Consider the following 11,182-nt stretch of genomic DNA (forward strand, 5'->3'; position numbering starts at 1 on the left):
TCGAAAGGTGAGACCCTTTATTGCTAGACTAAGTCTTTATGAAAATTAATGGCAACTTGTCTGCCAAGGACCCAGATTCTCATTTTGATCAAAGGCTGGAAGAGGGATGTTTAATTTGAAAGCACAGCCTATGACATCTCCAGGGAAAGAAATGCCCAGGTTAAAAATATATATGATTTCATAAATAAACCAACCAACCAACAAATAAATAAATAATATATATATGTACATATATATATATGTGTGTGTACATATATATATGTGTGTGTGTGTACATATATATATATATATATATGGTAAACCTAGCATATCGCTCCTGCTTCACTCAGGAATGATGCTTTCACCCAAGCTTGTAACCAGCTTCATGCGACCCAGGCAGGCTCCAGACACAAAGCCTAGAGAAGAAAGAACTTCCACCTGGACACAAAGTTCAATGCCATTTTCCAGCCTCTCTTTCTCTAACACACTTCCTCAAATATAACATCTTGTTCACCTCTCTTGACCTCTGTTATCCACCAGGCCCCCTGAGGTTACTGAGTCTCAGCATTTCTTTTTCTTTCTTGTTTTTGTTCAGCCATTGTCTCCAGTCAGGTAAAGATTTTCCTAGAGCTGATACAGGACACAGAGTCATTAACGATTTCAGGATTACCTTTCAGTACTACCTTTAGCTGTGAGCAGTGTTTAACAGTCCTCTGAACTAGCTCCTTCTGACCAGTGAAACCCAAAAATGGGTTCAGATGATCTGATTGTTGATACACAAATTATGACTCCCTGGCCTCTATCTCTAAGCTAGCTCAGTCACAGGAGCTATGACGATCATTTTTCAGCACAAGTCATTTTTTTTTCCTTCCCTAATTAAAATGCTACCTTTCTTCACAGCATGAGATGAAAACAGTCGCTAATGTTTCAGACACATGATTGACATCAGGAAAATACAGTTGAAAATAAGACCAAATATTTTCACTTTGCGAGTCTGAGTGGCAGGAACAGGAATTTTCCTTTTTCTAATAAAAAAAAGAAAGATAATTCTAAGGTGAAGCTGACCTAAGTCGAAACTCTCCACAGAGAACAGCACACTTTCTGTGCTGAGTGTGGATTTTGCATAATATTTTATTATTTCCCACCCATCTTCGCTTATAAAAGTGCAAGAGGAGCAGAATGCCCAGAGTAGGGAAAAATATGCAGATTATATAATTGCAAAAGAGCCTTAGACAATTGCTAGTCTCCAGCTTGAGTTGCCCTATTTGTTATGAGTTTTAATACAACAGCCTTCCCCCATAAAATTATATTTTTAAAAATTGGGTTCACTTTGCATATTGATGAACTTCCTCCTTAGGAAGGTGTGTTGTAACCAGGAAGCTGAATGCTAATGCCAGGGTTGCTATGGTAAGCAGTCTTTTCTCTTGAGCAGGAGAATAAATAGTTGCATGAATTCCTAAATCAATAACCAAGACCAAATGGGATACAACCAGGAATTTTAGCCCCTAAATACAGGTTTGGAGCTAGAAGATAATGTTTTCTCTGTAAAATCCTAATAGACTTATAGATGCTTCAGTAAATTTTGTTTCCTCCTTTTGAAGTGGATTGTTGATATTTTTTCAGTTTTTACATAATTTTTTAACATTTATTTAAAAAAAACAATTCAGCCAGATAAAAGCAGCTGACAGAAAGACTGCTTGCTGACTTTTATATTGGGAAAAAGGAGCTTGCAGAATTAAACCCAAATTAATGAATGCTTAATGAGACAGAAATGTTTAATGAACATTAAATAATAATAGTAAAATGAGTATACTTAAAAAAAATAGAACATAATCTAAATAAGGAGTATTGTTTCATTTCTTGAGAACCATAACTATCCGTATGATGGATCCTCTCCTGTTACCCTTTTTCATCTGGGGGCAAGTGGAGCTTAACTTCATGGACTGAATCAATGGACTCCTTGCTCCCTGGCTTCCAGATAGGTTCATGCAATGGGAGATACCAAAGGGAGATTGGAAAGAGCTGCTGGGTGTTCCTTTCTCCCCAACCCACTCTACCTTAGGAGCGATAAAGATTCCCTCACTATTGCTAGTCCCAAGGCAGCTTCACAATTCCCAGTTGATTTCCCTTAATTCTGCCCACAACTTTGCAAACATATTCCTTTAACTCTCCTCAATTTCCCCCATTTGATTGTACGTCTGATTCCTTCTGGGATCCTGACTATTTCTCCTAGATAGTCCATTTTCATTACCAGAAAATAGCTATATTAAAAAGCATGATAAATATTTAAACACATACTTTTAAGCATATATATTTAGTATATAACTATGCCACTGGGCTATTTCAATGCCAGATTAGTCACCTCTCTGTTGATATCATTTGTAAGGTCAAGAATATTCTCTGTCTCATATACTTATGAATCACTTGCTTCATAATTTGTATCTTATTTACATCCTGTTCCCTGCATATTTTCCACATCTTCTCCAACGAAGTAGAAACTCTGTGAAGGAAGCTTTCCAAATGGCTTTTGTATTCACCTACAGATAAAGACATCAGGAAAAAAAGCATAAAAACTCAACCTACTATTAAGATGCTGCAATGAAATTTTCCTCTGTGCATTGTATCTTTTACTCCCACTGGTCACTTCCATCTGATAGATATGGCCTTTGGAGGGTGGCTTCCAACTCAACATTTGTTCTCTCTACAACTGAGTCTCTTGAACAAATCTATTGGTTGTGACCAATGAGTAGACACTGAGCAAAATACCCCTTTGACCTTCTCAGGGGGCAGGTACTTTATCTTGGAGCTATAAGAAATGGTGAGGTATGGCTTTTAGATAGAAGTAGGAGTGTCTTTCTTTCTTTGTCTGTTTCCCCCTTTCTAAAGCTCTGTCCTCTCTCAAATCTTAAATCCTGATGCTGACTCCTCTCCAGAGAGGCAGGCATGCAAGCATGGGGAAGGAGGCAATGCAACCTCTTCCCCTGCAGAGCACCCATCACATCAGCAGTCCTTGGGCAAGGCCTGGCCCTCTCTGCAGAGTCACTGAGACTTTAACCAGTAATTTTCCAGAAGCATCATCCATTCTCGAGAGCATATTGGATGATGATGTGTTAGGACATTTTCTCTGTGCATGACAGTGTTGGTGGCAAGGATCTCCATCTCTTACCAGTATATGAATAATACACTGGATAGAGACCCAGGGAGATAAAGAAGTTAGCACAGCTTTCAAAACTGCCTAATTTGCAGCCAAAGAATAACTTAGGCCTGGAGAGAAAGAGGCTTGTTAAGTTTTAAGTGGAAAATGACAAAGTTATAAGTGAAGTGTAGCCACATGTACCTATGACTAAGTCTTCACCAGCCTCTGATCGAACTTAAAAACACTCTTAAAATACAAACTGAAAGTATCTACTAGAGTTGAATGTACACAAATCCTGTGACTCAGAGATTCCATTCATAGGTGTATATCCAGAAGAAATGTGTACATAGATTCAACAAAATGTACATTATAGAATGTTCATAGCAGAACTTTTCCCAATGGCTAAAAACTAGAAGCTTTCAAATTGTATCTATATAGAATATATAGATAAATAAATACTACACAGAATGAGAAGTAATGATCTACAACTATACACAAAAATATAGATGAATCTCACAAGCATAATGTTAAGTGAAAGAAGCAAGACACCAGAGTACTTACTCCGTGACTCCATTTATCTAAAGCACAGAAACAGGCAAAACTAAGCTGTGTTAATCAAAGTCAGTATAGTGGCTGCCCTTTGGGGCACAGTGACAGGGAGTCTGAGGGGGGTTTCCAACACACTGGTAGTATTTGGTGTCTTGACTGGGGTAAGTTTATAGTTCAATACATTTCTGCAAAGTTAACACACCTCATAGAAAGAAAACATGGCTAGGAATTCCATCCGATTTAATGCAGAATCATTAATCTATTGGCCAAAAGCCTTTAATCTTTCCTTAGAATAGGGACAGAGCTGGATTACTGGAAGGTCCATATAGACAGCTGGCAGAGGTGCCATTTTATAAAGAATGCTAAGACCTGCGTATGGATAGAAGGTATACAAAATTGTTCTTGCCAGAATTCCTTCCAGAGATGGCATTGCACATGTTTAAAAAAATGATCCTTTGACTACCAGTTAAATTTGTAGAATACCGCAGAAAAAAATTGCAAAGACCTTTGGCATACATTGTTTACAAAGAGTGGCTTGTTAAATAAAATGGGCACAATTCATTAATAACCTCTGTGACAGTTTGATATACTTTTCAGCAACTATTCTCTCCCCTCTCTTTCCCTAGGTGGGCAGAGAATGTATCCAGGCATTGATGTTGGGCTTGGCCATGTGACCTGCTTTGGTTAATAGAATGTTAGCAGACCTGAATCATAATCCGCATTTGTAAAAAGAACATGAATTGCTTGTCCAGTGACAAAAACAGTAAAATGAGGAAGGGCACTAAATGTATAAGGAAGCAATTATTATCTCCATTTCATAGGTTGAGACTCTAAATTTTTCATTTTTAACAAGCTCCTGGGTGGTGCTGTTGATGCTAGTCAATTTCCCATAGGTTAAATACAAGGTGTTATATTGCAATGTCTTCATCTATAAAATGGGGAACCATAATACTTACTTATAAGGTTGTTTGGGAGCCAATTCAAATTCTGTGTCTAAGTCACTTAACACTATGCACAATGAATGCTCATTTATCTTATTACTTTCTACCCCATCTTAGATCGCAAAAGAGGAGAGCAAATGCATGTGATTAGGTTTTGTGTAAAAAGTGTGAGATACAGAATAAATGATTTGAATTTAATACCATCGTGTTCACTTACTAGCTGTGCAAACTTGGGTAAGTCATTCAACTTCTGTGAATCCCCATGTTCTCATCTTCAAAAGAAGATAATGATATTTACTATTCAAGATTATAAAAATTTAAAAAAAGACTTGTTCCTGGCACATGAAAGGCTCTTGAAATTTGTTGGTTAAATCCAAACGTGGTTCAGAATTAAGTGCCTCCAAAGGCACTGAATGGTGGCACTAAGGGACATTGTCCTGTGGACGTCCACTGAGCAACTATGGTATGTGCCATAGAGAAACTTGACAAGGTGTTGGTAAATGTCTAAAACTGCCAGTAGCAGCTAGAGAATGGGATTTCCTTTAAAACACAAATCTGGTCATGCATGCCACCTCCCTGCTCAAAACCCTTCGGTGCCATCCCATCACACTTAGAATAAAATCCCAAGTTCTCAAGCCCAGCATAGTCCAGGAACTGACTCTTGCTCCAAATGCATACCACCCTCTGGCCATTGTCCACTTTCTTCATTCCATTCCAGCCTCCTTGCCTTTCTCTCAAAACACCAAGCACATTTCTGCTCCACAGCCTTTGCATGTGCTGCTTCTCCTCCCGGAACCCTCTTAACCCAGACAGCTATGTGATTCATCCCTTCATTTTATTTCAGTCTTAACTGATCTCAACTCATCAGAGAGGCCTACCTGATTACCCAGTTTCAAATATCACTCCCACCTCTATCACATCACTCTTTGACCCATTCATCCTGCCTTATTTGTCCTGATGGCTCTCATCACTAACTTTATACATGTTTTTCTTTGCGTATTTTCTGACTTCACCATGAGAATATAAGATTTATGGGGAAGGGATTTTGTTTCTTTAATTCACTGGTGTAGCATCAGCTGACACATAATGGATGCTTAATAAATATGATTGAGTTGATAAATACAAAATGATACACCATGAAATTCTTACCTGACTTGTAGGAAGGTACGTGTACATATGCTGGTTGTCAACATCGAGGCTTTGTGTAAAGACATTGTTGGTGTACTTACATTCATTCATGCATCCAATATTAATTAGGCAACTTCTTGCTGCCAAACACTCCTGTAGGTGCTGGTATATATCAATAGAATGTTGCAAGTTGGATTTTCTGAAAAATAGATTCTGAGATGGAGGTGAGTGCAGCAGGAAATTTGGGGGCAATGTTCTTAGGATTGACACCTGCGAAGGTCAGGGAAATAAGTCTGAGAAGAGAGAAGGTGATCCATGGAGAAGTGACACAGAGGCCTCATCCCATCTACTGTGGAGTTGTGGAACTTGGATGCCCTTCAGAGTTGTCCTAAATCGAGGTATCAAACTTGAGCTTTTGTACCTTTGTATCTACCAGTCACTGGACATGAGTGTACTCTGGAGAAGGACATGACATTGGGCAAGATGGAAGCTCTTCAGCAGAATGAGATAATCTCTTGAACTCTCAGCTCTCATCGTTCCCAGGAGCTGGGGAATGAGTGTTATAGCCCTAAAATGCAGGAGGGGACTGGAGGAGAGGGTGTCAGAGCAGCACACACTGGCTTCTACTACAGGGGACAAAAGGAACAAAGAGCTTGTCTTTAAAGAGCTTATATTCTAGTGTGGGAGAAACAGACCATCAACAATAAACAAAGTAAATATACAGTATATTAGAAAGTGGTGAATGCCAAGGAAGAAGCTGTGCACAGTAGATCATGTTGAAAAAGAATTAAATACCAGAGTGAAGCAGAGGGGCAGGATTAAATAGGGAAAGAGTAAGCTTCATTGAGCAGGTAAAATCTGAGCGAAAGTTTGAAGGATATAAGAAAATTAGCCCAGCAGAAATGAGCTTGGAGGGAAGGGCATTCCTGTTAAAGGGAACAGAGTGGCAAACGCCATGAGGTGAGAGCAGGCTTGGCTCATGCATGGTACTCTATTCCTGAGAACCTAGACAGCTAGAAGCAAGTGAAGCCTAGTCACAAGGAAAGAAATTGTCGCCTGTGAACTTAAATGACCAAACACATTGAAAATGTATCTTTTTTTTTTTTTTTTTACCTTGACTGTCTTCATATAGTTTTAAAAGGAGCTTTTCTAATCCAAGCTACAGCTGCACATGGGCTGCTCTGGGGGAATCAGAATGAAACTGATTTGTTCCTTTTCTTCCCCATCTACAAGGAGAAGTACATTAAAACAAAACAAAACCAAAATGGCCACAATTGTTCATTTTGGGCCTATTTGTTTTCCTTTATAAATTCTCTGAGGTGCCACTCTGAAAGTGAATGTCATCTTTGGAAGAAGGAGTAGCTGGGAGCAGGACAGTGAGAGTTCTTGCTGTGACGAGCACAGCCAGTACACATTATTGTATTCAGACTTCATTCACGGGGCAACCAAAGTAGGTATGGCTCTACTTGGTTTTATCTTTGCAACTTGAGAAGTGCTGCCATGCTGGAATTTGTGGCTGAGCTGAGGACCCATGTGAAATGTCTGGCAAAAGAGGCAAGTTGGAAATAATTCCTTCCCATATTCTGGAATGAAGCAGACAGCCTTTTGTGCAAGAATCCATCTGGGTAACTAGGAGCATTGAAGGGCACTTGCTGAACAGGTGTGTTATTCTCTGAGAAGCACAGCTGGGGATAGGAAGGCATGAGGGATGAATATGAGATCACTTCCTGCAGCTGCCCTCTACACGAGGAGACAAAGTACCCAAACTCTGCCCCAGATTGTTTAGTAGGAGATTGGGTGTAAATGTAGGCAAGTTGTTGCAAGATTTTAAAGGAAAGCCATATGAAGTTGCTCAGTTCTTTACATGGATGGTGTGGGGACTTGGGGGTGTGCATCTTGGAGGAGAGGCAGAGGGAAAATGAGGGTTTTAAGAGCACTAAACCAGATAGAATCATCACAACCTTGCATTTAGAAAAAAAAATCACATTTTATCAGAACCCCAGACTAAAGAAAACATGATTTGGGGGACTGACTTTAAGCCTAGACTATCCCCTAGAACGATGAGTTTTAATGAAGCAGGCAATGAAGAGCAGCGCGGTGCGGTGGAATAAGCTGTGCATTCAGTGCTCTCTGCATCTTCATCTCACCCCCACGCCTTATCAGATGTGCAATGTAGGAAAAGGACTTTAACCTCCCCGAGACTCGATTTCCTTTGCCATGCCTATATAACAGGAGGATAGGGAAGAACAAAGAAATTTAGGGATATGTATGTATACAGGGTCTTGAATCAGAATCACTAGAAGCAGAGCCTGAAATGAGGATTCATGTACATATAATTTCTTGAGATGGTGCTTTCAGTAGAAACTTGCAAGAAAGTGGAGGAAGCAGGCAGGGCGGGACCTTTAGCGCAAAGAGGTAAAAGCACTTTGCATGTGTTAAGCTTGGCACCACTCCTGGCCTGGACTATTGTCCCTTATCCTCCCAGCCCCTAGCTGCCCTGCCCTCTATAAAACAGGCACTCTCTATATGCTTGTTTTACTTATTTAAAACAACAGGAGAGAATCAGAAGTTTTAAGGTACGTGTTAAAATGTGACATGGTAATTAAGCAATATAATCTCCAAAGATAACCAACTTAAAGTCCAAGGATAGTTCAATACTGTGGGTGCCTGTGGCCCAATTTTGGCCATGGTTCAATTTAATGCAGGGAGTGTGTATGAGTCCTTACTCTTAATTCAGTTATGACACTTGTAACTGGAAGACAAACACAAAGCTAGAATATGCCACTGTTCTCAACATCAAAGAATGTGTAATTTTGTTTTGAAACCAGACTCCATTGTCCCTTCCCCCCAGCCCTGGCAACCACTATCTGCTTTCTGTAATTATGGATTTGCCTATTCTAGATGTTTCATTTAAAAGGAATAAGGCAATATGTTATCTTTTATGTCTGACTTTCACTTAGTGTTATGTTTTTGAAGTTTATTCAAGTTATAACATGTATCAGTATTTCATTTCTTTCTATGACTAAATAATATTTCTTGTATGTACATACTACAGTTTGTTCATTCATCCATTGATAGACATTTGAGTTCTACCTTTTGGCTGCTACAAATAATACTACTATAAACATCCATATTCATGTACAAGTTTCTATGTGAACATGTGTTTTCATTTCTGAGTATATAGCTAGGGGTAGAATTCATCATTCATATGGTAATTTTATATTTAACTTTTTAAGAAACCACCAAACTTTCCACAACAATTGAACCATAATACATTCCCACTAGTGATGTATGAAAATAGCCATTTCTCTACATTTTTACCAACACTCATTATTTTCTATCATTTTTTAATGTTGTTGTGGTTGTTGTTATTATTATTATTATTTTATTATTTTATTATTATTATTATTTTATTAGTTGTAGTATCCCAGTGGGTATAAAGTGGTATCTCATGATTTTCATTTGCATTTCCTTAATGGTCAATTAAATGGAATATCTTTTTATGTGACAATGGGCCATTTGTAGATCTTCCTTTTTTATTTTTTTTGGTAATTCAATTTTATTTATATTTATTCTTGTGGGGTACATACATGCACATCCTGCACAATGATTCACTTAGGGTGGATAGCATAGTTTCTTCACCAATAGTTCACCTCTAATCTTCCCCTTCACACCCACCATTATTCGACTCTCTACTTTTTCTTTTTCTTTTTTTAACACACAAAGATTAATATCCTCACTACAAAAATGTAGATCTTCTTTAAAGAAATGTCTATTCAAATCTATTACCCGTTTTTTCATTGTGTTGTCTTTTTGTTGTTGAGTTGTAAGAGGTTTTTATATAGTCTGAATACTAAACTTAATCAGATTTATAATATGGCGATATTTTCTCCCATTCCATTCACTTTATTAATAATGTCCTTTAATTCACAAATGTTATAATTTTTATCAAGTCCAATTTATCTATATTTTTTTCTTTTGTTGCTGGTAGTTTGTTGTAGGATTTTGTCCATTCTACCTAAGTTGTCTAAATTATACAATTATTTATAGTATTCTCTTATATTCCTTTGAATTTTCGCAGGGTTGGTAGCTTTTGCTACATCCCATGGTACCATTGTGTTTTTGTTTTCATTATCCCAAAGTATTTTCTAATTTCCCTTGTGATTTCTCCTTCAACCCATTAATTGTTTAAGAATGTATTGTTTAAATTCTATACATTTGCTAATTTTCTAGTTTTCCTTCTGTTACTGATTTCCAGCTTCATTCCATTATTGCTAGAAAATATACTTTGCATGATTCTAGTCTTTTTAAATTCACTGATACTTGTTCTATGGCCTAACATATGGTGCATCCTGGAAAATGTTCCACATGCACTTGAGAAGAAGGATATTCTGCTGTCGTTGAGTACAGTATTCTGTATGGGTTTGTTAGGTGTAGATGGCTTATAGCATTGTTCCAGTGCTCTAATTTCTTATTGATCTTTGGTCTAGATGTTCTATCCATTATTGAGAGTGGGATATTGAAGTCTCCAACTATTATTGCAGAACTGTCCATTCCTACCCTCAATTCTGTCAATGTTTTCTTTCATATATTTTGGGACTCTATTGTTTGATGAACATGTGTTTATAATTGTTATATCTTCTTCACAATGTACCATGGGATGTAGCAAAAGCAGTGCTAGGAGGGAAACTTATAGCTGTAAACACCTACACTAAAAAAGAAGACAGATCACATTGTTTCTTGGCCTTTTGGCTAAGATCAAGTGTAGTATCTGTTCTTATCAGTTTAAAACGAAGACAGATCTCAGATCAGAAAACTAACTTTACATTTTAAGCAACTAGAAAAAGTAACTAAAGCTAAAACCAACAGAAGAAAAGAAATAATAAGTATTAGAACAAAGATAAATAAAACAGAGAATAGAAGGGAGGCTTTTATTAATATATAATGTCCTTTCTTTAAAAAGTAGATTTTATTTTTACAGCAGCTTTAGGTTTACAGAGAAATTGAGCAGAAAGTCTAGATAATTCCTATACCCTCTCCACATACATGCTCAGTTTCTCCTATTATTAATATTTACATTAGTGTCGTACATTTTTTATGATTATGAACTAATAGTGATATATTATTATTAACTAAGTTTTACATTAAGATTTCCTCTTTGTGTTGTGCAGTTCTTTGCCAAGTGCATATTGTCATGTATTCACCATTATAATATTATACAGAATAGTTTCACAGCCTTAAAAGTCCTCTGTGTTTTATCTACTCATCCCTCTGTCTCTTGAACCCTCCCTCCTCCCCAGAAACCCTGGCAACAACTAATTATTTTTTTATTACCTCAAACATTTATCATTTATTTGTGCTGGGAACCTTCAAAATCCTCATTTCTAGCGAATTGGAAGTATACAATAAATCGATGTTAATTATGATCACCACACAGTGCTGTAGCTAT

At 37.6% G+C, this 11,182-nt stretch overlaps 1 pseudogene; it reads left to right on the forward strand.

Moving 5' to 3' along the window:
• Positions 1-10,465: 10,465 nt before the first annotated feature.
• Positions 10,466-10,588, forward strand: LOC134364798 (U2 spliceosomal RNA; annotated as a pseudogene).
• The last annotated feature ends 594 nt before the right edge of the window (positions 10,589-11,182 follow it).

This window comes from Cynocephalus volans, chromosome 1, assembly GCF_027409185.1.
Source record: "Cynocephalus volans isolate mCynVol1 chromosome 1, mCynVol1.pri, whole genome shotgun sequence".
Taxonomy (NCBI): domain Eukaryota; kingdom Metazoa; phylum Chordata; class Mammalia; order Dermoptera; family Cynocephalidae; genus Cynocephalus; species Cynocephalus volans.